This window comes from Mauremys mutica, chromosome 1, assembly GCF_020497125.1.
Source record: "Mauremys mutica isolate MM-2020 ecotype Southern chromosome 1, ASM2049712v1, whole genome shotgun sequence".
Lineage (NCBI taxonomy): Eukaryota > Metazoa > Chordata > Testudines > Geoemydidae > Mauremys > Mauremys mutica.
The window spans coordinates 82,410,081-82,434,689 of record NC_059072.1 but is presented as its reverse complement, the minus strand read 5'-3'; the positions used below and the strand labels follow the sequence as shown (position 1 = coordinate 82,434,689).

The 24,609-nt window shown below is 44.6% G+C and overlaps 1 long non-coding RNA gene across 1 annotated transcript in view; it reads left to right on the top strand.

The window, feature by feature from the left end:
• The first annotated feature begins 13,342 nt into the window (after positions 1-13,342).
• The window catches only part of LOC123370051, a 38,207-nt gene continuing 26,940 nt past the window's right edge, over positions 13,343-24,609 (top strand). Inside the window, exon 1 of the long non-coding RNA XR_006579263.1 lies at positions 13,343-14,302. This is a non-coding gene — a long non-coding RNA (uncharacterized LOC123370051). The remainder of the gene's footprint in view (positions 14,303-24,609) is intronic.

Here is a 24,609-nt window from a genome sequence, read left to right as displayed (position 1 = left end):
ACAATGAACAATGATGCAACATGAAATTCTTAAAACAAAGAAATCCATCTGTTTTTGATCAAGGGAGCTTACTTTAAGGTACCTGGAGCCACAGATATCTACCGCCACCTAAATGTCCTTGTGCAATTTTATGGGATGCTACTGTAATTTTTTAAGGCTTTAATCCTTGAGCCAGTGTGCAGACTGAGTGGTTGGGCTTCTCATTTGCATTTGGAGGAAGGACTCCTTGTCCCAGCCTGCAGTGTGCCAAGTTGCAATATCCCCTTAACCCTTGAAAGAGGGAAGGGAGGAAATGATGGAATCCATGCAGTGACAGATCCACATCGCCTGATCCTGCTTTTTTCAAGGCCTGCCTGCCTGCCTCCAATTCTTTTTACTGGAGTGCAGGGAGCCCCTGCCAAGCAGTCCCTGCACCTCAAGAAGGAGCATATAAGGGTGCAGGTGCTCTCCAGGTGAGTAGAATCTCACTTCCCCCCAGTAGAGATGGGAGCACAATTAGAGCTGTAGTTCAATGAGAGGCTACAGCACCCTGCTATTAAAGGGGCTCTAGACTCAATGGCGCTTTCATGACTGCAGCACTGCAAATACCAGCTTTTGGCAAAGCTGAATTATTTTTGTTAACCGAAGTGGGGAGTTTGTGTATTTTGAAGGCTGGTGGTAACAGGAATTGGAGAAACCCCCCAGGAATGTTTTGGTCTGGAATGACATTAGAATCTTACTTTCAAATTAACCCTTTGATTTTCAGCCTGGCTGGCCAAACAGATCCCCTGGATTTGGAGCATTCTGCACTCAGCAGCACTTTTTGACCTTTGCTCCTACTTCTCAAGGTCCGCTTTCTCCCCTGCCAAGGCACGTCTCTGTCGGTCTCTTTCCATGTACCACTTTAAACTAATGGCCTCCTCCCTTACATCTGAACAGGTGTCTTGTTCTTATGGACAATAACGGCAGCTAGGAGATGATTCCACTATGCTACACAGTCAACCCTGGACCTAAGGAAATAATTGCATTTTGGTGTCTGCTGCAGTCATGAGAGCCTTACCCTACCCCAATGTCACTGGAATGGGATGGGCACTGTTTTCGTTATTACTTGGCATGCATGTCTTTGTTTACCAATGCTGGGTATGCAGCCTCTGATAAAGGTGATTAATTACTACTCACTTTTTGCTGTTGGATGCTCCTCTGTCTCTGTGTTCAAAATTCACCCTTTATTGTCGTGGTGACTGACTACTGAATTTTTGAAACATAAGGAAACAGATTTTAATAAATTTAAAGTAAAATTAGTGCTTAAGAAAGCAGTATCACCAATGCCCTAAAGTTCAAAATCATGATTCAGACCCCTAAAATCATGAGATTATAAACCTATGTTGTTTTTGGGTTGTCTTTTAATTTTTGACTACTCCTGCGCCTCCCCCCCCACCCCCCCGTGGTGTGTGCAGGGCTGGCTCTACCATTTTTGCCGCCCTAATCAAAAAAAAAAAAAAAAGATGCTCAGACTGTTGCCCGAACTGCCGAAGCAAAAAAAAAGGCCACCCAGACTGCCGCTCGGACTGTGCTGCCCCAAGAATGGACGGAATGCCGCCCCTTAGCATGTGCCGCCCCAGGCACGTGCTTCCTCCGCTGGTGCCTGGATCCGGCCCTGGGTGTGTGTGTGAGACAAATAGTGCTGCCAATGCTCCCAAATTTATAAAGGTGATTTTGGCCCCCGGCTGCAGCATCTCTTAGCCCCCCATGTCTACCCATCCCCAGCCCACCAGTTCTGTTCCCTCAGCCTCACCTCCACTCCTTCTGCCTCTCCTGGGGCTCTGCACCCCTCCCCCGTCTTCCAGACCTAGGACAGCTGCATCAGGGTCCCCTCTGCCCCAGGCTGGGGGCAGCAGCTCCAGGGCCTCTTCACCCTCCTTTGCCCTTCCCCAGATGGAGAGTTGTGGGAGGGGGAGGCAGAGCAGAGGAACCAGGGCTGGATTAACTTTTTGTGGGTTTGGCACCAAACATATTTGTGGGCCTCCCCTGGGGAATGATTGTAAAAGACAGGAGAGCAACACAGAAATTGTCTTTGACACAGCACACAGCAGCACAAGTTTTATTAACAATAGCTACACAAAGTGGTTTGGTTGAGTAAGTTACTCACATTAATACTTGCTATGTAATACACAAATTACTTATCTGAAGTAAGACTAGTATGAAGAATGATGCTGTAAATAAAACATATGAAAGTTTTCTTCAGATTTTTTGACGTGTCTTTGCTGCAGCAAACGTTTCAGTTAAACTAGAGAAGTCTACAGTGTTTACCATCTCCAATTCAATGGATAACAGAGTAAGAATGTTAAGTCTTTCTTGAACCATTGTAGCACGTAAAGCACTTTTTATCCTTTTTAAATGTGAAGAAGACCTTTCACCGCTGTAGTTTGAGACTGGTAATGTCGGGTAAATGCGTAGTGCAACAAAGGCATTTGGAAAGGCTGTTTGCAAATTATGCATGTTCATTATGGTCAGCATTTGCAGTGGTGTAGGCAGAGCTTGTGACAATGGTTTGGAGGCAAGCTGCTTTACAAGTGAGCTCCACTGTACCCATTCTTCAAAGATCTCCTCACTGAGGTCACCTGAATAGAATTCAATTAATCTCCTGAGAGACTCTTTAACAGCAGTACTGTCAAGGTCACCTGTTAAAAAACAGAAATGATTGTTTATTTCTGAATATGCATGAATTCTTCTGTTGAGATGGCTGACAAGTGAATCAATTATGATGTAGAATGATTCAAGTTTGAACTTCTCTTCCCCTGTCAGCACAACAGCAGGTTCTTCACTATCATCAGCCATACGCTTTGGATGATGTTGCCTCTTTACCTGAATGTTCATGGTATTCTTCAAAACTCTTCCCTTGTGCTGCCATGAACTCAGATAGTGACTTCAGCAGCATCACAGCTCTGCCTGGAGTCCATTGTTTCAGACTGCAGAAGTTGACTTGTTTTGTTTACTTTTTTAAGAATACTACTCCAAAATGGTGTCATAAATGCTGTCTCCAGCTGATCCGTGGTTTCAACTAATGAGTTTGCCTCTGCTCGTTTTTCACTGTTCTACACAGTGTCTGCACCAAAAGCCTGAAAAATGGATTTATAGCTTTTGTAGTTGCATAAACTGTGAAGTGCAGCTGCTCAAGGCGACCACCTTGTGTCACTGAGGCGCTTTGGGAGAAATTCTCTCTTACTGGCCCCAGATGTCTCCTCTTTCAGAGAATCTCGCAGCAGGCCCTAGCGATAAGTGGAACCTGAGAAAAAAACATAGTTTTTGGACAAATCCAAAAAATGTAATTGCATCAGTGCATGACTCTGCAGCAGCAACACCACCTAGACTGAATGGGTCATGCATGGGATGTACACGGCTTTCTCACTGACTGCAATTACCTGAATAAATGCCAGACATGTTACTAGCATTGTCATACGTTTGACCTCCGCAGTCCTTTAGCTTGATATTTAGTTCATTACTTAGGGTTTTATTGATAACATTAAACAGATGAAGACCTGTATGTGATGTAACTGGAACAAAATTCAAGAAGTGTTCTACAGGTGTGCGTTATTCAGCACGTAGCGCATAGGAAATGTCAGCTGATCAGTATGGTTAATATCCAGTGTGGAATCAACACTAAAGGAAAAATACTTAGCCAATTTTAGCTCATCCACAATGTCCTGCTTTACCTTGTTAGCCATGAGTTTGATGAACTCTTCACAGATTGTTGATGATAGATATGATGTTGTGCCATGACCACCATTCTCATACTTGTTGATGTGGCAGGCCAGGAAAGAATCAAACTGTGATAAGAGCTCTAAGCAGCCAAGGAAGTTGCCATTATTACATCTGCCAAAGTCTTCATTAGATCCTCTCAGTGCCAGACCTCGTGTTGTCAGAAATTTTATTGTTGTTATGACTTGCTTCAACACTTCTGTCCAGTAATTTCTTTCTTTAATATAGCCATCTGCTATATGTTTATCAAGGGTTTGAGTTTTTGATAAACACAGTACATAAGTGGTGAGAGCTTGTTGGTGCTCAGTAGAACTTTCATGTTCACCAAGTCTGCCAATGTGATCCCATGAATCAAATCTTCTCTTAGCTAGTGCAGATGTGCTGTTCAGAGAAAACAATTTGCACACAAAACAGAAGACACAGCCAGTTGATGGTGAGTATAAGAACCAGGGCCTTTCAATAATTTCACCATTTGGGGACACTTGGTTGAAGGCTGTATCACAGAGCTTCCTAAAAAAATAAACATTTTACTATTAATGCATTCTCTCCAACATTTGTGATGAATACAGGCACATTTGTGGGGCATTAAGAGAGTAAGGGAATCATAGTATAGTAGCAAGCAACCTAGAATTAACATTTTTACGTTTAGATAGATACAACAAAAACCTATTTATTTCAATTGTCTCACAAAATTAATAGTTAAGTCAACACTTGCTGGAAAGAGTTGATCTCATAAAATGACTCGAGTAATTTTTTTTTTAAAAGCATAAAAAATTTATAATATCTTGTTCTGCCCTTATGTTGTCTTGATGACATTGCATATTTGTCTCTCTCTGCACTGAGCTGCCCCGCCTCCAGCAGCAGCAGGACAGGTTCTCTTCCCACCCTCTGGGGTGGGTGTTGGGAGTGGGAGGAGCGGAGGCTAATGTGGTTACTCCTACAACCGGACTTTTAGTTTCCAGTCAGTACTGCTAACTGGACACTCAGAAACGCCTGAGGAGGGGAGAGGGACAAACAATCATTTTTAAAAGTGGGAAGGCTAAGCCTTAAGCGGGAAGGGGTGTGGGGGAGAAGTGGTGGGTGGGCTAGGGAGTGGAGAGGAGCTAGTGGGCAGGGCCATGTCTGCTGTAGTGCCCAGGTAGGTGGGAGACTGTGGGCTGATAAAGTTTGCGGATGACACCAAGTTGGGAGGTATTGCCAATTCGGAAAATGATCGGGATATCCTCCAGGGAGATTTGGATAACCTTGTAAACTGGAGTATTAGTAACAGGATGAAATTCAATAGTGAGAAGTGTAAGGTTATGCATTTAGGGATGACTAACAAGAATTTTAGTTATAAGCTAGGGACACACCAGTTGGAAGTAACGGAGGAGGAGAAGGACCTGGGAGTCCTGGTTGATCGTAGGATGACTATGAGTAGGCAATGTGATGTGGCCGTTAAAAAAGCTAATGCGGTCTTGGGTTGCATTAGGCGAGGTATTTCTAGTAGGGATAAGGAAGTGCTAGTCCCGTTATATAAGGCGTTGGTGAGACCTCATTTGGAGTATTGTGTGCAGTTTTGGTCTCCCATGTTTAAGAAGGATGAATTAAAACTGGAACGGGTACAAAGAAGGGCCACTAGAATGATCCGAGGAATGGAAGGCCTGTCGTATGAAAGGAGACTTGAGGAGCTCGGTCTGTTTTCCTTAACCAAAAGAAGGATAAGGGGAGATATGATTGCACTCTTTAAATATATCAGAGGGATAAATACCAGGGAAGGAGAGGAATTATTTCAGCTCAGTGCTAATGTAGACACGAGGACAAACGGATATAAATTGTCAGTCAGGAAATTTAGGCTTGAAATTAGACGAAGGTTTCTAACCATCAGGGGAGTGCAATACTGGAACAGCCTACCGAGGGAAACAGTAGGGGCGAAGGACCTCCATGACTTTAAGATTAAGCTAGATAAGTTTATGGAGGAGATGGTATAACAGGATAACGGGCTTAGTCAATAGGTCAATTAAGTGCCACACTGGTAAATAGTACAATGGGTCAATGATATGATATTCTTAACCTTTTTCCAGAGGGTATGGCTGGAGAGTCTTGCCCGCATGCTCGGGGTTCAGCTGACCGCCATATTTGGGGTCGGGAAGGAATTTTCCTCCAGGGCAGATTGGCAGTGGCCCTGGAGGTTTTTCGCCTTCCTCCGAAGCATGGGGCAGGGGTCCCTTGCTAAAGGAGTGGGTAGATCGGCTTATGTGGCCTGCATCTTGCAGGGGGTCAGACTGGATGATCATAATGGTCCCTTCTGATCTTGAATTCTATGATTCTATGATTCTATGATTCTATGATCAGCTGACACAGTGTCCCCAGCCCACGTGACATGGCAGCATAGGGATCCCTGTTCCCAACACATTGCGCCCGGGGAGAACCTCTGAAATTGGTGTCCTCCCACCACACCTGACCCATGCAAGCGGGTCGCTGGGTTTGGGGAAGCTTGGGCGCACTGCAGCTTGGCCCACCCCCACCTCCCTTCCTCTGCTGCAGAGCAGCTGAGCGGCAGGCAGGGACTCCGTCCGCTCCGCTCCGGGCGGCTGGTTGACAGTCCGTGGCTTCGGGCTTCCCCACCCAGGGGGAGCCCAAAGTGGCAGACCGTCAGTTGCCGGAAACCTGAAGGAGTGGCAGGGCAGTGGCTGAGGGCTCCTCTCTGCCCTGTCACTGGTAGGCTGCTTGCCAGTTATGGAGGGCATGGGGCTGGAGATGAGAGGAGCCCTCAGCCAGCCAGCTGAGAGGAGGAGCGAGTTGGTGGGGAGGAGAAGTCCAGGGCCCGGGTTGTCAGGGAAGGGCTGGAGAGCAGAGCCAGCACTGCGGCCGCTGGGCTGCAGCAGAAGTGGAGCGCCAGGCCCGAGGGGGCCCCTGCTGTGAGTGGGCCCAGAGCCATGGTGCCTTGGGCACCATTATAAACCCGGAACTGAGAGGAACCTATTCTGTTGCTCGCAGGAGAGGACAAGGGGAGCTGCTGGGCAATTTTCTTCTCCCTTTCCCACCATGAGAATGGGGTTGGATGGCTGAGGGGCGCAGGGAGAGCTTCCTGCAGCACCCCTGATTGCCTGCTCTTCCTCAAGAGTTGGGCAATTAGGAAGACAGCCAGTCGAAGTGGTCAGGGGGTTTTCCCCTGGCAGCTGGAACAAGATGCTTCTTGTCTCATTACCAAACTGGCTCTAGCCCTGGCTGAAATCCCATGACTTGGGAAAAAATTGCGAGACCTGCTGACACTGAGAAGGCAAAGGACTAATAGCTCCAGCATCAGACAGGTGTAACAATGCAGGACAAGCTCCCTTGTCCAGCTTTGCCAGCGTGGGTACCTCACTCCCTACTGATCTGCAGCACACCCTTGCTGTTTGACTCCTAGGCCTGTCAAATGGAGCCTGCCAATCCTATGGTGAGTTTGTGATGTATGCAGATGGGAGACCACCCTGTCGTTTTCATACATGATTTAAAGAGCAGCCCTTCATAGTAGTGATATTTTGAAATTCCTGTTGCTTCTGTCAACTGAGCTCATTATCACACCAGGGGCTCCCTGAATCCCTCCATTGCCCTCCACAAGCTCCCAGTGTGTCACTCTTCCATCCCACTTTATTTCTGGGACTCCTGCAAGCCCATTCCACTTACCAGGGGCTCTGTGTGTCCTCCTCCCCCATACCATTGTCCCTCATTCTCCCTCCATGGCAGGAGCTCTATGGAGTCCCATTCCCTCCCTCCCTCACTTCTTTCTGTCTGGGAGATAAGTCATTCAAGGTTAAACATGTTAACCTGTATTGGGAGGATGGGCAGAGCTGAGTTGTAGGGGTATTGTTGGGGGGTATTGTTATGCTGGAAGGTGTTAATTGCTGCTGTCAACTGGTTCGGAGATCTATATACAATTACAGAGTGGTTGAAGCAGCTGAGTCTGCTAACCAGATATAAGGGGCTGTGTGTGTCCCCCATTTCAATTTCTGGTTTTCCAATTTTTCACCAAAATCACTGTGGGGAGGCCTAGAAGATTCCCAGACAAGTTGGAGTTGATCAGATAGGGTATTCAGAAAGTTACCACGTTACTTATAGATAGGACAACAGAGAAATGCCATTTTGCTTGGTGTGGCCTAGTCTACACTAGAAAATTATTTCGACATAATCATATTGGTAGGGGTGTGAAAAATTCACCTCCCCTGAGTAGCGTAGTTAAGCCACCTCAATCCCCGTGTAGACAGTGCTAGACTGACAAAAGAATTCTTCCACTGACCTAACTTCCACCTCTTGGGGAGGTGGAATACCAATGCTGATGGGAGAACCCATCAGATAAAAAGACTTCCTTTAAAAAGTGGAAGTCAAATCCCAGTGAGGCAAATAGAAAGGAGCACAAACACTGCCAACTTAAGTGCAAGAGTGTAATAAGAAAAGCCAAAGAGGAGTTTGAAGAACGGCTAGCCATAAACTCCAAAGGTAATAACAAAATGTTTTTTAAGTACATCAGAAGCAGGAAGCCTGCTAAACAACCAGTGGGGCCCCTTGACGATGAAAATACAAAAGGAGCGCTTAAAGATGATAAAGTCATTGCGGAGAAACTAAATGGATTCTTTGCTTCAGTCTTCACGGCTGAGGATGTTAGGGAGATTCCCAGACCTGAGCTGGCTTTTGTAGGTGACAAATCTGAGGAACTGTCACAGATTGAAGTGTCACTAGAGGAGGTTTTGGAATTAATTGATAAACTCAACATTAACAAGTCACCGGGACCAGATGGCATTCACCCAAGAGTTCTGAAAGAACTCAAATGTGAAGTTGCGGAACTATTAACCAAGGTTTGTAACCTGTCCTTTAAATCGGCTTCGGTACCCAATGACTGGAAGTTAGCTAATGTAACGCCAATATTTAAAAAGGGCTCTAGGGGTGATCCTGGCAATTACAGACCGGTAAGTCTAACGTCTACCGGGCAAATTAGTTGAAACAATAGTAAAGAATAAAATTGTCAGACACATAGAAAAACATAAACTCTTGAGCAATAGTCAACATGGTTTCTGTAAAGGGAAATCGTGTCTTACTAATCTATTAGAGTTCTTTGAAGGGGTCAACAAACATGTGGACAAGGGGGATCCGGTGGACATAGTGTACTTAGATTTCCAGAAAGCCTTTGACAAGGTCCCTCACCAAAGGCTCTTACGTAAATTAAGCTGTCATGGGATAAAAGGAAAGGTCCTTTCATGGATTGAGAACTGGTTAAAGGACAGGGAACAAAGGGTAGGAATTAATGGTAAATTCTCAGAATGGAGAGGGGTAACTAGTGGTGTTCCCCAAGGGTCAGTCCTAGGACCAATCCTATTCAATTTATTCATAAATGATCTGGAGAAAGGTAAACAGTGAGGTGGCAAAGTTTGCAGATGACACTAAACTACTCAAGATAGTTAAGACCAAAGCAGATTGTGAAGAACTTCAAAAAGATCTCACAAAACGAAGTGATTGGGCAACAAAATGGCAAATGAAATTTAATGTGGATAAATGTAAAGTAATGCACATTGGAAAAAATAACCCCAACTATACATACAACATGATGGGGGCTAATTTAGCTACAACGAGTCAGGAAAAAGATCTTGGAGTTATCGTGGATAGTTCTCTGAAGATGTCCACGCAGTGTGCAGAGGCGGTCAAAAAAGCAAACAGGATGTTAGGAATCATTAGAAAGGGGATAGAGAATAAGACTGAGAATATATTATTGCCCTTATATAAATCCATGGTACGCCCACATCTCGAATACTGTGTACAGATGTGGTCTCCTCACCTCAAAAAAGATATTCTAGCACTAGAAAAGGTTCAGAAAAGAGCAACTAAAATGATTAGGGGTTTAGAGAGGGTCCCATATGAGGAAAGATTAAAGAGGCTAGGACTCTTCAGTTTGGAAAAGAGGAGACTAAGGGGGGACATGATAGAGGTATATAAAATCATGAGTGATGTTGAGAAAGTGGATAAGGAAAAGTTATTTACTTATTCCCATAATACAAGAACTAGGGGTCACCAAATGAAATTAATAGGCAGCAGGTTTAAAACTAATAAAAGGAAGTTCTTCTTCACGCAGCGCACAGTCAACTTGTGGAACTCCTTACCTGAGGAGGTTGTGAAGGCTAGGACTATAACAATGTTTAAAAGGGGACTGGATAAATTCATGGTGGCTAAGTCCATAAATGGCTATTAGCCAGGATGGGTAAGAATGGTGTCCCTAGCCTCTGTTCGTCAGAGGATGGAGATGGATGGCAGGAGAGAGATCACTTGATCATTGCCTGTTAGGTTCACTCCCTCAGGGGCACCTGGCATTGGCCACTGTCGGTAGACAGATACTGGGCTAGATGGACCTTTGGTCTGACCCGGTACGGCCTTTCTTATGTTCTTATGTTATGTTCTTATCTGTGTAGATAGTTTCACACCAGTGCTGCTAAAGCATTTTAATTTTGTACGGCCTTGTTCTCCTTGACCAAAGATGTTTGGTTTTATTTTCCCTATCTGGCAGCCCCACAAATTCACACTGGGATCTAACAGTCAAGCTGGGTTCTTTCCATCCCATGCATCATCATGAGTAACAGAAGTTTGCAAGCTAAGCAAATCTGACATGTCTCCAAAGACTGTACAGTCTAGGCCTCCCAAACCCCCATAGAGCTATAGGAGTATTGTTTCCCCTGTTTTTCTGATGAGGCACTGAGAAGTTCAGTGCTCAAGAAAGACCACACAACGAGTCTTTGAGCTAAAATTAGAACGTATGTTTCGAGTCTCTTGCTCGATCCATTAGATCATGCAGCTACTCTTCAAGCCTAGTAAGATCGTTGGTATTTAAAGCAAGATGTAATATGGGGTTTACAAACCCCATACTGAGCACAGGTATAAGAGAGATGAGAGTCTTCCCTGCTTACAGGCAATCAGGCTGACCGGATGCTCCCACAGCTGCCAGAACTGCCAATGGTGGAGGCATGTGGCATTCAGCCACAGCTGTGACCAATGAAGAAAACAAGCCCAGCTATAAAGGAGGAAGAACAGGGAAGGAAGGGGAGGCAGAAAGGCCTGTGATATGGAAGGGGCAACACTCTCACTGCAGGCTGCTTTTAGGGAACTGTCAATGAGACAAGAAAACTGCAAGCCCTGTTGGTTAAAGGGTTGATAGACTTAATTTAGGTTAAGAATTTATGGACTGGTCTAATTGTACAGTAGGTGAATTAAGGGGGACCAGTTATAGAATCACAAATGCTGATAAATCTGATTGGGCCACAAATTCTGAATTTAATGTGTATTGGGATATACTGGATCTGTAAGCTTAGAGGGGTCCAGAAGGTTGTTCCAGGAACACTGGAACAAGCAAGATGTATCAAATAGCTGAAGCCAGAAGAGAGGCTGCAGTCCTGGGAATTAGTAGTTGGATCCGGAAAAACACAGCACACTGTCGCTGTAAGGGCCTGGGATCAGAAGCTCTGTAGCAAAGGGTGGGTCAGGGCTCCCCTCTCTCCCAGCCAACTGGGAGGGTGTCCCTGAAGAAGCACAGTATATATATATATATATTGCCTTCTCCTGCAGAAAAGAGGAGATGCTGACAGGAGAAGGAAGCTAGAGCCAGGTGGCTGAGAGGCAGCTAGGAAAGGCTGGGGGTGGCAGCTTTGTGAAAGACAGACAGAAGAGCTCTTTGTGGGGTAAAATAGCCAGAGCTGAGTATGGGCTTTTGGGTTGTGGTGATGGACTTTAAGACTGGGACTTTGAGGACTATTTTTGAATTGTCTCTGTTATTAAATTAGCCCCAGTGGAGTTTGTAAGGCCCTGAGGAGGGAAAACAGAGGCAGGGTGTGGCAAAGCCCTGAGGGGATGATCAAGAGGTGGCTGCCTTGATACATTATGGCAGACAGTTGTATAGTCCAGTGAGTAGCCACACCCTGCACTGTTCCTTGGTCTCTGTTGTCTTGTAATCTTTGTTGCAAACAGAATTGAAGAAAGCACAATAAGAGCTTTTTTTGATTTCTGGCAAGTATGTAAAACTGAAATGTGGCTTCCCCACCAATCCATGCAGCTCTAGTACCGGTTGCAAAAGCAGTTCTTTATCCTCTCAAGGTCCTTTGGACATTATTTGTTCAGGTTGGGAACAGGGTGTTTTTTTAATGAGACCAAACACATAAAAAGAATCTGATAAGGTACTTTGAAAGTTGAAAAGTTAATGCCCAATATATATATATATAACTAGTTAAAAGTTAATGTAATGAGGCCTAAAGGAGAAAACAAATTCATAAAGGTGAGGTGGGTGGTGTATTCCTACACTCAAACATACGCTACAAAGTTCAAAGGTGGAATGATTGTGAATAGGAAACACAGAAGCTAGTTTAATGATAGAGGTGAGTATTGAAAAGTAGGTTTCAGTAGCTTACAGTGAAGGAAGGAAGGACTATGGAGGATCAACTCAAAGTTTAGTTCCCCTTCTGACTAGAATTTGATTTGTGCTAATCGGCTGACCTTGTCAGAAGGTGCATTAGAATTTGATCTTTTTCACTTAAATGGACAATTTGAGATTAATAGTCATTTTGTAACCATTTGCAGTCTGCTTTGGACTTAACTATCTTAAGCAATCTTGTATAGTCTACAAACTTTGCCACCTCACTGTTTACCCCTTATTCAAGATAACATTAATATGTTGAACAGCACTGTCCCACTACAGATCCGTGGGGGACCCTGCTATTTACTTCTCTCCATTCTGAAAACTGACCATTTATTCCTACCCTTTGTTTCCTTTCTTTTAACCAGTTACTGATCCATAAAATGATTTCCCTCCCCCTGCCCTTATCACATTATTGACTTCCTGTGAAGAACTAATTGGAGTGGTAGGCCTCAGAGGAATGCATCCTGGTAATGTGGGGTAGTGACATAAGGAGCCAGTGGTTGAAGGAAATTGAAACTGGAGACATTGAAAACCTCCTCCCCACCCCCACTTAGCGTGAGTCAGAGATCTGTGGGGAGGAAGAGCTGCTTCTGAGTCTCTCCACCAAAGGGCTTTGGAGGAAGCATTGGGAAAAGCTGGATGAATGAATAGAAGGAAACAAGAGAAAGAGGGGAAAGTTGGTTTATTTTGGGATTTTATTGGCTTCTTTCTTGTGTTGTGGTGTTTGTTAGAAGCTCTAGAGTAGGGTGGAAACTGGGAAAGGTGAAGGAAGAGTCCTTGGTAAAGAAGCGGCATGGGAAGGGAGTCTGGACAGAGCATCTGCTTCCTTCCAGAGACCCAACCTGGAGCTTCTTGCAAAACATGGGGAAATTCCTCTTGAACTCCTCCCTGTGCCATGGTATGAATTGACACAGACCTGTATGAGATACCGGTGGCTCAGGAGACTGGAGAAGGAGCAGAGGGGGTTGAAGAGCCTTTGGAGGTTCTCCCACTCCTAAGTCTGGAAAGGGGAGAAAGGGACCCCACTGCAGACATCGAGGCCTGGGAGATGGGGTGAAGAACCCCAGGAGGATCCGAGGTGAGGCTGTGAGACTGAACTGAAGGGGGCTGGGTGGGAACTGAATTGAGGTGGGTGAGGGGCTGGATTAATGGGGGAGGAGGGGAGCGCAGAACTGATGGGTGGGTGTGGTCTGGACAGATGTGAAGGTGCAGGGCCAGGCAGAACTGAGGTGGAGGCAGAAATAATGAAGGACTGGGAGGGCAGGATTGATACAGGGGTTGAAGACAGAATTAATTGCTGGGCAGGGATGGGCAAATATAGGTATGATAGCTCCTGCACTGGGGGGCCAAAATCACCATACTCAGAGTATCTGAAAGAGAGGGCAACACTAATTATAACACATGGTGAGGGGGTTACAACCCCAGACTGGAAAGGAAGGGGTTAAAGGAGCTGCTCTGGGCCCAGAAGGTCCCACAGCACTGCATCCACCTTGAATGCCCAAACAGGCTGGAGCAGGAGCTTTATAAGGGAGAGCAGAGTAGCTCAATAGCAGGCAGACAGAGGAGGTGAGCTAACCTACTATGCTCTTAGCTCCTGAGGAAGCAGCACCACTGAGCTCTTGCTGCCTGAGACCTGGCAAGAGTGGCCTGATCAAGCATGAAAACAAGGTGCCTCTGAAGGCAGAGCCTTCATCTTTGTGTGTTAGCTCTTTCCTTTACCCTGGGGAAGAGAAGCCAGTGGTAGGAAGCGATCCAGGGAGGCAGCTGCAGAGCACTTCAGGATGCAGGTTTAGGTGCCTACCACTTAGCTCTGGATTGGAGCTTGGTGCAGAAGCAAGGCCTGGGCTCCCAAAGCGATCTTCAAAGAGGGACAATTACAGAAGCCTGATGTGGGGAACCTGGCTGTGAGGAGAAGACGCTGAAGAAAAGAGAGTCTGAGACGTGAGATCTTGACTCAATGTGGGGGGAACCCTGAGGACCCTGCTTAATCCTGAAGGCTCCCCTGTTGCTGGACTCTTTATACATGCACCCCAAAGAGAGAGACTTGAATACCTGACATGACTAGAGGGCCAAGTCACTGGAAAGACTCACCACCCCAGGACAGAACAGCAGTAAAGAGGACAACCTGCCATATCTCTGCTGGGCAGCAGCATGGTGAGTATCTCCATATGCATGTACATATGCAAACACACACACATGAGTGATAGGGGCAGTTCAAAAACCCAAAGACAGACCAAAACCACAATATAATCTTTTTGAAAAACTCATGATTTGGGGCCAATCTTCTGATTATTATTTTTGGGGGGGGGGGTCTTTTGAGGTTTTTGATCTCTTGAGGTTGGCAATACTGCATCAGGGAGGTAAGTGCATTGCTACAGGTAGCCTGTGGCCTGTACTGTACCCCCTATAGTGTGGCCTGATCTGTACTACAGGTAGCAGGGGCCTGATTCTATACCCAGAATATACTGGGTTTAAACAGTATGGCCATAAAGCTCAAATTTGGATCCTTTAATACATAGGCACCTTATTCCTTATGTAGGCACCTGAGTGACCTGATTGTCAGAGGTGCTGAGCACACGCATCTTCCATAAGTTGAAACTCAAAATTATACTCAGTGGAATTTTTCTAATACTTCTCTGCAGCAAGGAATTTGTAATTACTTTGTGTTGTCTTCTTGTATCCCGTAAACCAGACATGCTGATTAAAGCTGAACTTCCTTTCAGTTTTGAACATTTAGGTAGGAAACAACTAATATTATGTGTTTGGAAACCTCAAACTATTTACTTGTAGGAAAGAGGTACTTTTTACAGCAGCAGCAGTTTGTAGACCACAATCAGGTTGCCCTGCAGGTCATGACTGAACTTTATTTACAGACTCTTTTGGCTGTCTCTAGCACTCTTGAAGCTAATATAAAAGCAGGATGAAAATGAATATGTTGCCTCCTCACTGCTACCAAAACATGCTTGTCACCATTATTATTTTTGATAGATTGTCTGTTCATTTCAGTGAGCTATCAGCACATACCAAGTACTTTATCAGGTTGGAGGAACATATTTCCACGATGTAATTAGCATCCTCTTCAGCTCTGAAAGTGAGCTCCCCTTCTTTTGAAAGCTAAGTACTTGAAGTGAGATATTATAAATGCAATAGAGTATAAAAAGAACAAATAGCTGGAATCTGAATCCAGACAAATTCAAATTAGGCATATTATTGTTAGTTAATAGTGTGGGTGAAGCTCTGAGCCCCGGCAGGCGTGCCCCGAGGTCCTGTAGCCCCAAGACTCACCTTGCCGCTGGGCAGAATCCCCTAGCCCCTGAACTCCCCACCCCAGTCTGGTAGGTGGAGAATGGTGGGGTGGGGTGTTCTTTTCATTGTAAAAGAGCTGCACGTGCCTCACAAGCTGTGGTTTGGCCATCCCTGCTTCTAGCCCAAAATATTTGAACCACTTCTTTCATGAGCTCATGGGAAGTTGCCCCTACACATTTTCACGTTCCCATCACCTAGCAAGAGCTCCAGCGGTCTGTTAATGACTTTTCTGCCTCTTTGTTTGCTTTTTGGATTGGCTGCTCTGCCAGCCCAGCCCGTCTGTGAACAAAACACTCACAATGGCCTGTGTCAATCCTCATTGCTTTGCCTTGTCAAGATGACTAAAGGGTGAGGGTATTCTTTGGTCTTGTTTTCCTCTCAATATCCTTGAGGGGAAATACCTTTCTTTTTATATTCGTTCAGAATGGTTTCTGTCACTCCTTAGAGGCAAACTGGGGCATAAAAAAGACAGGAAGGAAGGTCTTTTTCTTCTGCTTCATGTAAATTCATTCTGTGTGCTTCCAGATAACCAGATACTCTAATCAGGATTTCTTAGCTGACAATGATCAAAATTAGTCACAAACAAGTGACTTCACTATTTCAACAAGTACCTGTGGAAATTTATCAGTTGGAGGATCACATTAACAAACAATCAAATTAAGTGGAAGTGATTAATAAATGAGAGGGTATTTCTTTATTTGGTAGTGGGATTCTTTCTGTACACAGTTAAAAAGAACAAGCTGTAGGGAGTATTGACTTAAGATGCCTCTGGGGCACTGAGAAGTGTAAGGCTGAAGGTGAAATATTTTCAGTCACATTTGAAGGGGAGCTACTATTCATATAAATACGATTCTTGAAAAGAGGTTTTTTTCCCTTTAACAAACTAGTTAAAATAACCAAGAAAATATCCTTCTAATACTTGTATTTCCTCAAGATAAATTAATCTCTTGAAATTAAATTTTTTTTATGTGAGATGTTTTCTCAGTGTCTTCATTAATATGGGCCTTAGAATTAGTTTTGTATACATTTTTAAAATCACTTTGCTCTCTTTAGCTTTCTCTTCTAGATCTGCTACATCCCTGCTTACTCTTTTTGCTTTGGGTGAGTAGCCTTTCCTTGGTTTTTTTCCACTTTCTTTCATTCACTGAAGTTGATGAGATTTTCTATAATTTATTTTGACTTTTGTCCATGGACTGGCATGACTGGATTGTGGGACTTTTGGGACTGTGGGTGATTTGGGGGTTGCTGGACTCAAGGGCCCCGAGAGAAGGACACGGCCCAATTTGCTGGGGTGGGTCTTTGCTCACAGTTTGATCTATGAACTCTATTTGAGGTATTTTCCCAATTTAATGCTTGTTGTTTATCTCATGTAATTAAACCTTTTCTGCTACACCAAGACTCTGTGCTTGCGAGAGGGGAAGTATTGCCTCCTTGAGGCACCCAGGGGTGTGTGTAAGATTTTCCCAGGTCACTGGCTGGGGGCTTGAGCTGGTTTTGCATTACGTTGTGGGGAAGGGACCCCTATGTATTGAACCCGGCCCTTGCTGCTATCGTTTCGGCCTGGCAGAGGAACAGTACCTTAATTAATGCTTTCAATACTTTTGTGCTGTAACTGATCCATTATCTCAGGCCTTGGCTACACTGGTGCTTTACAGCGCTGCAACTTTCTCGCTCAGGGGTGTGAAAAAACACCCCCCTGAGCACAGCAAGTTACAGCGCTGTAAAGCGCCAGTGTAAACAGTGCCCCAGCGCTGGGAGCGCGGCTCCCAGCGCTGTCAGCTAATCCCCACGGGGAGGTGGAGTACCTGCAGCGCTGGGAGAGCTCTCTCCCAGCGCTGGCGCCGCGACCACACTCGCACTTCAAAGCGCTGCCGCGGGAGCACTCCCACGGCAGCGCTGTACGGCTGCAAGTGTAGCCATACCCTCAGTTTCACAGATGGGGAAATTGAAGCACAGTATGGTGAAGCGTCTTACCTTATGCCATACAGAATCTCAGTGGCAGAAAAGGGAATAGAACTGAAAACTCTCTTGGCTCCTAGCACTATACTGTAGCCTTTTGACCTATAGAGAGATTTTTAGTGCCTGTCCCAAAGTTACCTATTTTACCTATTAATACAACTATGTAGAATGTTGAAACACTCAGGGAAATATAGGTGCATTGACAATCCATGGGGGTTTTCACTGAACAGTTTATAGTCTTGTCCTGTGTGGTTATACTTGCTACCTGCTGAGTCAGTTGTTTCCAGCTGTCTTTCAGTACACTGTATGAGGGATTGATTTATGCAAATTACATAATTCTGGTCAGCTGAGCAGAGTTCCTGTAATGATGTAGAAGCCAAAATTGACACCATCATATATGGATCCATCATGTAACCTACCATGTGACTGATCTGTGAAAAATAGATCTCCAGTGTAACCATATACTAGTGTGAGCTGCGCAAAGCTGGTGTCATACACTGAAGTCATCCATTATTTTCGGAAAGCTCTGCTTGTTTGGTCTCTATTACCTTTCAAAATAGGATTATATTAATAACTTTATGGCAAGCATTTTATTTTGAAGAATGTTCCTACTAATGTAGATGACTTTAGTTGATCAAATATGAAACTATTGTGGCCTACAAAAATATCTGCTTTTCTAATTTTGTTTGTTTGGAGAGGAAGGAAAGAAATCTATGTTCTTAGTTTTCATTAATTTGCCAAATTCCTATTTATGTGTTTTTCATTTGTATATAGATTGTCAGCTAAGTGACCTGCTAAATTTATATCTAAAGACATGCGTGTTGTCATAAACAGATAGTAAGGGTTAAGGTCTCTTTTACCTGTAAAGGGTTAACAAGCTCAGTAACCTGAGGTACACCTGGCCAGAGGACCAATCAAGGGACAAGATAATTTCAAATCTCTGTGGAGGGAAGGCTTTGTCTGTGTCCTTTGTTTGGATTGCCGTTCTCTCTTTGGATCTAAGAGAGGCCAGACATATTCTTCAAGTTCTCCAAGGTTTCCTGAAGTATTTTCTTCTATTCAGTATAGTGAGTATTAGAAGGCGGTTTAGTCTTATAATTGATTTCTACATTTGCAATTGTGTATTTGCTGGAGAAATATCTTTATTTCTGTTTGCTGTTACTTTGATTATTCTGAGAAAGGGGTCGGGGGAGCCTCTCCAGGTTTATAAGTTAGACCCTGTATTTTTGCATCCTGGTAATACAGAGATAGTGTACTTGTTTTTCTTTCTTTAATAAAATCTTTTCTTTTTAGAACTTGATTGATTTCTTCCCTTGTTTGGATTTTCAGGGGAAGGGGAGGGGGGAAAAGTGAATCCCTCTTTGTTTTGATTCAAGGAGTTTGAATCCAGGTATCTCTCCTAAGGACTAAGAGAAGGGAGCAGGAAGAAGCGGGGAGGGATAGCTCAGTGGTTTGAGCATTGGCCTGCTAAACCCCGGGTTGTGAGTTCAATCCTTAAGGAGGCCACTTAGGGATCTTGGGCAAAAATTGGTCCTGCTAGTGAAGGCAGGGGGCTGGACTCGATGACCTTTCGAGGTCCCTTCCAGTTCTAGGAGATTGGTATATCTCCAATTATAAAAAAAAAAAAAAAGCAGGGGGGGAATGGTTTATTTCCCTTTGTGCTGAGATTCAAGGAATTTGGATCTGTGTTCCCCAGGGGGGAATTTGGGGGAACAGGGAGTGTGCTAGACACTAAAAACTTGGCTGGTGGCAGCGTTTACCAGATCTAAACTAGGATTTAGTTTAGAGGAGTCCATGCAGGTCCCCATCTTGTGAACGCTAAAGTTCAAAGTGGGGAACAAACCTATGACACGTGTCCAGTGTTTTTTCCTTGGTTAAAAACTCCAGCAGAAATAAATGAAGCCTTTGTTCGTTTGGGAACCTTTATAATTGTGACTGAATCACTGTTATGTAAATGATACAGCTCCTTTGGCAGGTAAGTTTTAGTGTGTTTGTAACACAGTGCCATTGATCCTGCTAGGTATACATATTTCCTTTTTACATACACTTGATCAGACTTGTCAACACTGGTAATTTCAATCCCTAGTTTGAATACAGTGCCATAAAAGTGACTTGCGCTGGTGCGCCTCTAATCTGAAAAACTTCTCATGAGGTGGATTATGACATTGCTATAAAAGTACAAATCTGGGGCAACCATATATTAACCAGTCAGTTATTATGTACCTTCCTAAACTCAAGCAGTGGTTCCCCAGTGTGACAGGAGGATTGTACAGCAATGCAGCCATCATGCTCTGAGCTACAGGGCAGACCATAAAATTAATGCAGTGAAAATGTGAATCCACAGGCATCCACAACAATCAAGATTTCATGGTCCTTCAACCCCCATGAGCCCTCCTATGTACTACCTTGCTGTCTGCTTCCAATCAGGGATGAGAGCACAGCTAATCTACCTTTATATTCTTTTGCTCAGCATCCACGGTTCCATCCTACTTGCAGTTTGTCTACATTCACCCATCTGCGGTGTTTGATATAGCAAAACAATAGTCCCTAAGAAGCTCATGTATCAGCCTGTCGCCGCTTGGTCACGTGAACACATTAGAATCTTGGTGCAGCTTTGGAGTGAAGTGAGCAAAACTCACAACTTTTAATGGTACAGAGAGGAACACTGAACTGTACAAAGGTATATCTAAGCAGCTACTGGCTGAACTCTGGATTGAACAGGTAGGACAACAGTGCAGGGAGAAGTTAAAATGGCTCAAGGTGAATTACCAGATGGCCAGGGATAAGAATAAGGCAGATGGTGGTGCCCCAACAACCTATCAATTTTACAGTGAAATGGATCAAGTTCTGAGCAGCCATGCAATCATGGAGCCCCATTTCAGCATGGACTTCTCTGTGGAGCTGGGATGGGTGTGGGTTCAGAATCTGGATGTCTGTCAAGACATGATCCAGCCCACCCAAGACAGCCAGCAGGGAGAGGCAGGGGTGGGTGGCCCTCGCCTGAGAGCTGAGCTTGGCTCTGATTCACGGGAGCTGTTCCCTTATACATCCTAGTGCAGAGGAGCTTTCCCACACCAACAGAAGAGGTCTTGGTATCTCCGGCTGGTAAAATGGAAGCTACTTCTTTATTGTTGTTATGAAATATTTGAGCATGTTTGTAGCCTATAATCCTAGCTCTTGGGTGTTAGTTGTGGGCTGAAGGAATGTATTTACACTTGTCCACTTCCCCATCCTTTGCTCTCCTCCCTCTCCTGATCATGCTATTCAAAATGGCAGACAGATTGGGGCAGGGGAAGAAATGCAAACCAGCATTTCATAGCACATGAATGCAATAGCTTTTTTCTTAATTAAAAAGCAGGAATATAAAAATGATAAAACATTTGTGGCGCTATCCCTGCCAAAATGTAAATTACTATAAAATTACGTTTGAAGGCATTCATTAGCCTCCCACGCCATTTGGATGTGAAGGCACCCTGTCACTACTGCAGAAGCCAGCTTATTGTTGATCTGATTTTGGTCCATTTCTGGAGAGTAATAAAATAGAATTTTTCGCTCCGTAAAAATTCCAGGCAGTCTCTGAGATTCCTTCAAAAGGCAAGCCCCTGCCTGCCGGTGTTGTAACTTGCAATCCCTGCCTAGTCAATTATCAGTTTATCTATCACAAGATGTGGAAAGAGTTCCCTGACCTAAACTGAGGGTCTCCTCTCCGATGCCTGGACTTCTTCCATTCCAGTATCTGAAGTAGCACAACGTCTTGTGAGGCTGCAGCAAACTGAAAAGGGTGCAACATAGTCACCACTGCTGCTCTGTCTTCAGTAACTGCAGCCCCATAAAAATGTTTTGGATAGTTGGAAAGGTAAAATTAGTGACTGTTTCTTATCGTGAAATAACTGCTTTAAGAAAAGTTCTCAGCAGGCACAAATTTGATGGCAGAATGAGTAAGCCAACAGACTAGCATTCTTTTGAGATAAAAATGGTTACTTTTGGCTTGTGACTCAGAGAATAAAATTGTAAGACTTCAAGGGCACTTGCCAAATTTTCCCCCTCTGTCTGTGAGGAACTATATTTGACTCACCAAGCATAGCCCAGCAACTAACAGACCACTCACTATCAGTAATAGAATTCTGAATTTGAGGGCAAAGCAATGGAGGAGCAGGCATGATGATGGAGGTGCATAAAGAATACTCCAGGCAGTCAGAAAAGCACATGGAATTGGAGGAGGAGGAGAAGGCTGAGGAAAGTGAAGGAAGGATGAGTTGCTGTCAGAGTATCTCCACCATAATCATGAGATGAGGAAGCAAGACATGGAGTTTCACAGGGACAAATTTGAGGCACTATTCAAAATCATGAGCCAGAAGGGCGAACCCCCAGGAATAGTGAGCCTCATGGAACTACCTCAAAATGATCATGTACTATAAAATATGCAGAAATATTCCTGGGGGAGCCAGAACCATAGACCCTCACACCATCAGCAGTATCAGCTTCACTCTATATTCCACTGATCCAATGCACCAGAAATAGAACAGACAAATGATTTGTACAGTCCATACGAGTGACCTGGTTTTATCTTATGTCTTTTCTTTGCACATCCTTTCAGGCGAGGGCATCTGATATGCCACTTTTTTAGCATCAGTTGAATTTCAATAAAGGTAAAGAGACAGGAATCTTTATTTCTTGAACACCTGCATAAATGCTACATTTGAATACAAAGCAACAGCCTCAATGGACCATACAGCAGCTCAAATTTATCATGAAACCTCAGTATTCAGCCCCTGTGGATTTGCCATGCAGCTCACATATGAGTGCAAATGGTATCTTCTATGACCTTTCCTAGAAAGTCTCCTGTGGCATCAAGAGGTTCATTATTTGGCTGTCTATAAATACACCCTGATTCATAATTGTGAGTCTGTAACCCACTCCATCTTCAAGTACTCTCATTTAAGCTCACATATAGTGTAAAACATAACATACCCCAATCACCTGTCTGGCATTCAAGACACTACAGTCCAAATGGATCTGTATGCAGTGCCATCTGGTTTTTAGTTGGCCAAAGACACCATCCTGAACCTGTGTAGATTGTAGTTCGATTGCCTGTTGTCCTGTTGCCTGGCACACATCAGGGTAAGGCTTCAGGCATCAGGGCAGCAGAGGTATCCTGGGGTTGCCTAAAATCACAGCTGCCATGTCTATCCCATTGATGACTGCTACGAAAGTTAGGAGGGGACAATGTACCAGCTTGCCTACACAGAAACAGGCCAGACTTAAGGAACATGTTGCATCCTTCCAGTATATCTGATGTAAGTATCCATGGATGTGCCATGGTGAGCCACAAGGGCTTGTATAACAATGGAGTAGTGTCTGTTCCTGATAAAATACTGTCTTGCTTGAAGTGGCAGGCATAGGAGGGATCTAGGCATCCCATGCCATCAGTTGTTCCTGCACCATTTGGGAAGCCCACTTGTTTTAACCTTGCAATTATGTCCAGAAAATTTCTAATTTGGAGAAGCCTGGGGGACAGCAAGGCCTTAGTTGCCTTGCAAACCTCAATGACCACTGTGCCAACTGTAGATTTTTCAACCTCATACTGATTGCCAACAGATTTGTAGCAGTCTGGAGCTGCCAGTCTCCACAGGGCAATAGCAACATGCTTCTGGACCATTACTAGCTCCCTCCTCAGAGTGCTTTGCCATGCATTGTGATGTTGTGAATCTTGGGATATGATCCCAGATAGCTGTATTGCTTGTCAGAGCCAGGTACAGTGCCAGTGCAACAGTATGCTAACAGCCACAATGTGGCTGTGCAGTAGCAGGATAGGCTGCCACACATTGACAAGCACACAATTCCTTATCCCGGGGTTAGCACAGAGTGAAGATAAATCACAGATATGTGGCTCAGTCTCTCCTTCTGTACAATGGGGACAATACTTATCACCTTGCAGGGGCTGTGGTGAAGATATATCCATTAATATTTGTGAGGCGCTCAAATACTAGAATGATGGGGGAACAGGTAGATAAGTAGGTAGGTTGTTGTTAATCTGACAGGCCTGCTGAGACCCAGAAAAAACTGTTTAGATTTTCATTTTTTGTTAGACGTAAAGCTGAGGAAGCTGATGCTGGAGAGACACTGGAGGGAACAGTACTGATTAGGATTATAGCAATATACCATCTCTCACTTTTAGGATGTCAGCTAGCCTATCTTGGCAATGATCAAAATATCACATCACTTTGAAATGAGTTTGGTGATGACATTCCATATCACAGAATTTGCCATGATTGGCACTAATTGACACCTTTTGTTGTGAGGCTCAAGATGAGAGGCCAAGGATTCACTGTAGAATAACCTACCCTCCCACACAGGGTGGTTCCTCAAAATCTGAGTGGAAACATGCTGGTGGTGTATCATCCATGCCATATCTGTTCTGGGAATATGAAGAGGATTTTAGGGTATTCTTTGTATCAAGCAACAATAGCTCATATTTATCAATTACTGTATTTATTGTATAATAGCTTCTCCCTTTAATCTCAAAATGGCTAGAAAATATTGTTCTGAATGATCTTTTACTAGACACCTCTGTCCTCAGCTAGACTCTCATCAGTCAGGGACTAGAATTATTCTGTAAACTGCACTTATTACTGTAGTATCTGAGTATCTTCCAGTACTACAGTAAGCAACGAGACGGATACCTTTCACGTGTTTGTTCTCTCATTCTTTTCCCAGGCTGAGAAGTGTGTGCTGTAGAATGTCTTGTTCTGGATGTTTTTTGCATGAGCGATGCATGAGCAGGGGGTTGGACTAGATGACTTCCTGAGGTCTCTTCCAACCCTAATCTTCTATGATTCTGTGATAATGGAGGCTGGGGAAGGTTAAGCCTCTCCAAACCTCTGCTAATGCTCCCTGCCACGACTGCAGGGCTGGGCTGCGACGGAGCACAGAGCTCTTTTGGGTAGCTGGAGCTTGGGGCTCCTCAGGCGGGCTGGGGCTCGGGGCTGGGGACTGGGTGGGCCAGCTGGGGCTTCTCTGGCCCCGGTGTGGGGCTTGGGGTTCCTCTGACCCTGGTGGGTGAGAGTGGAGTGGTGGGGCCTTGGACAGAAGGGGCGGGGCAGGGCTGTAGCCTCCCGAAACCGGGGGTTCACACACTGCGCATGGTATTTTTTGGTTTGGGTTTTTAATAAATACACCTGTTGCTCTGTATGTAT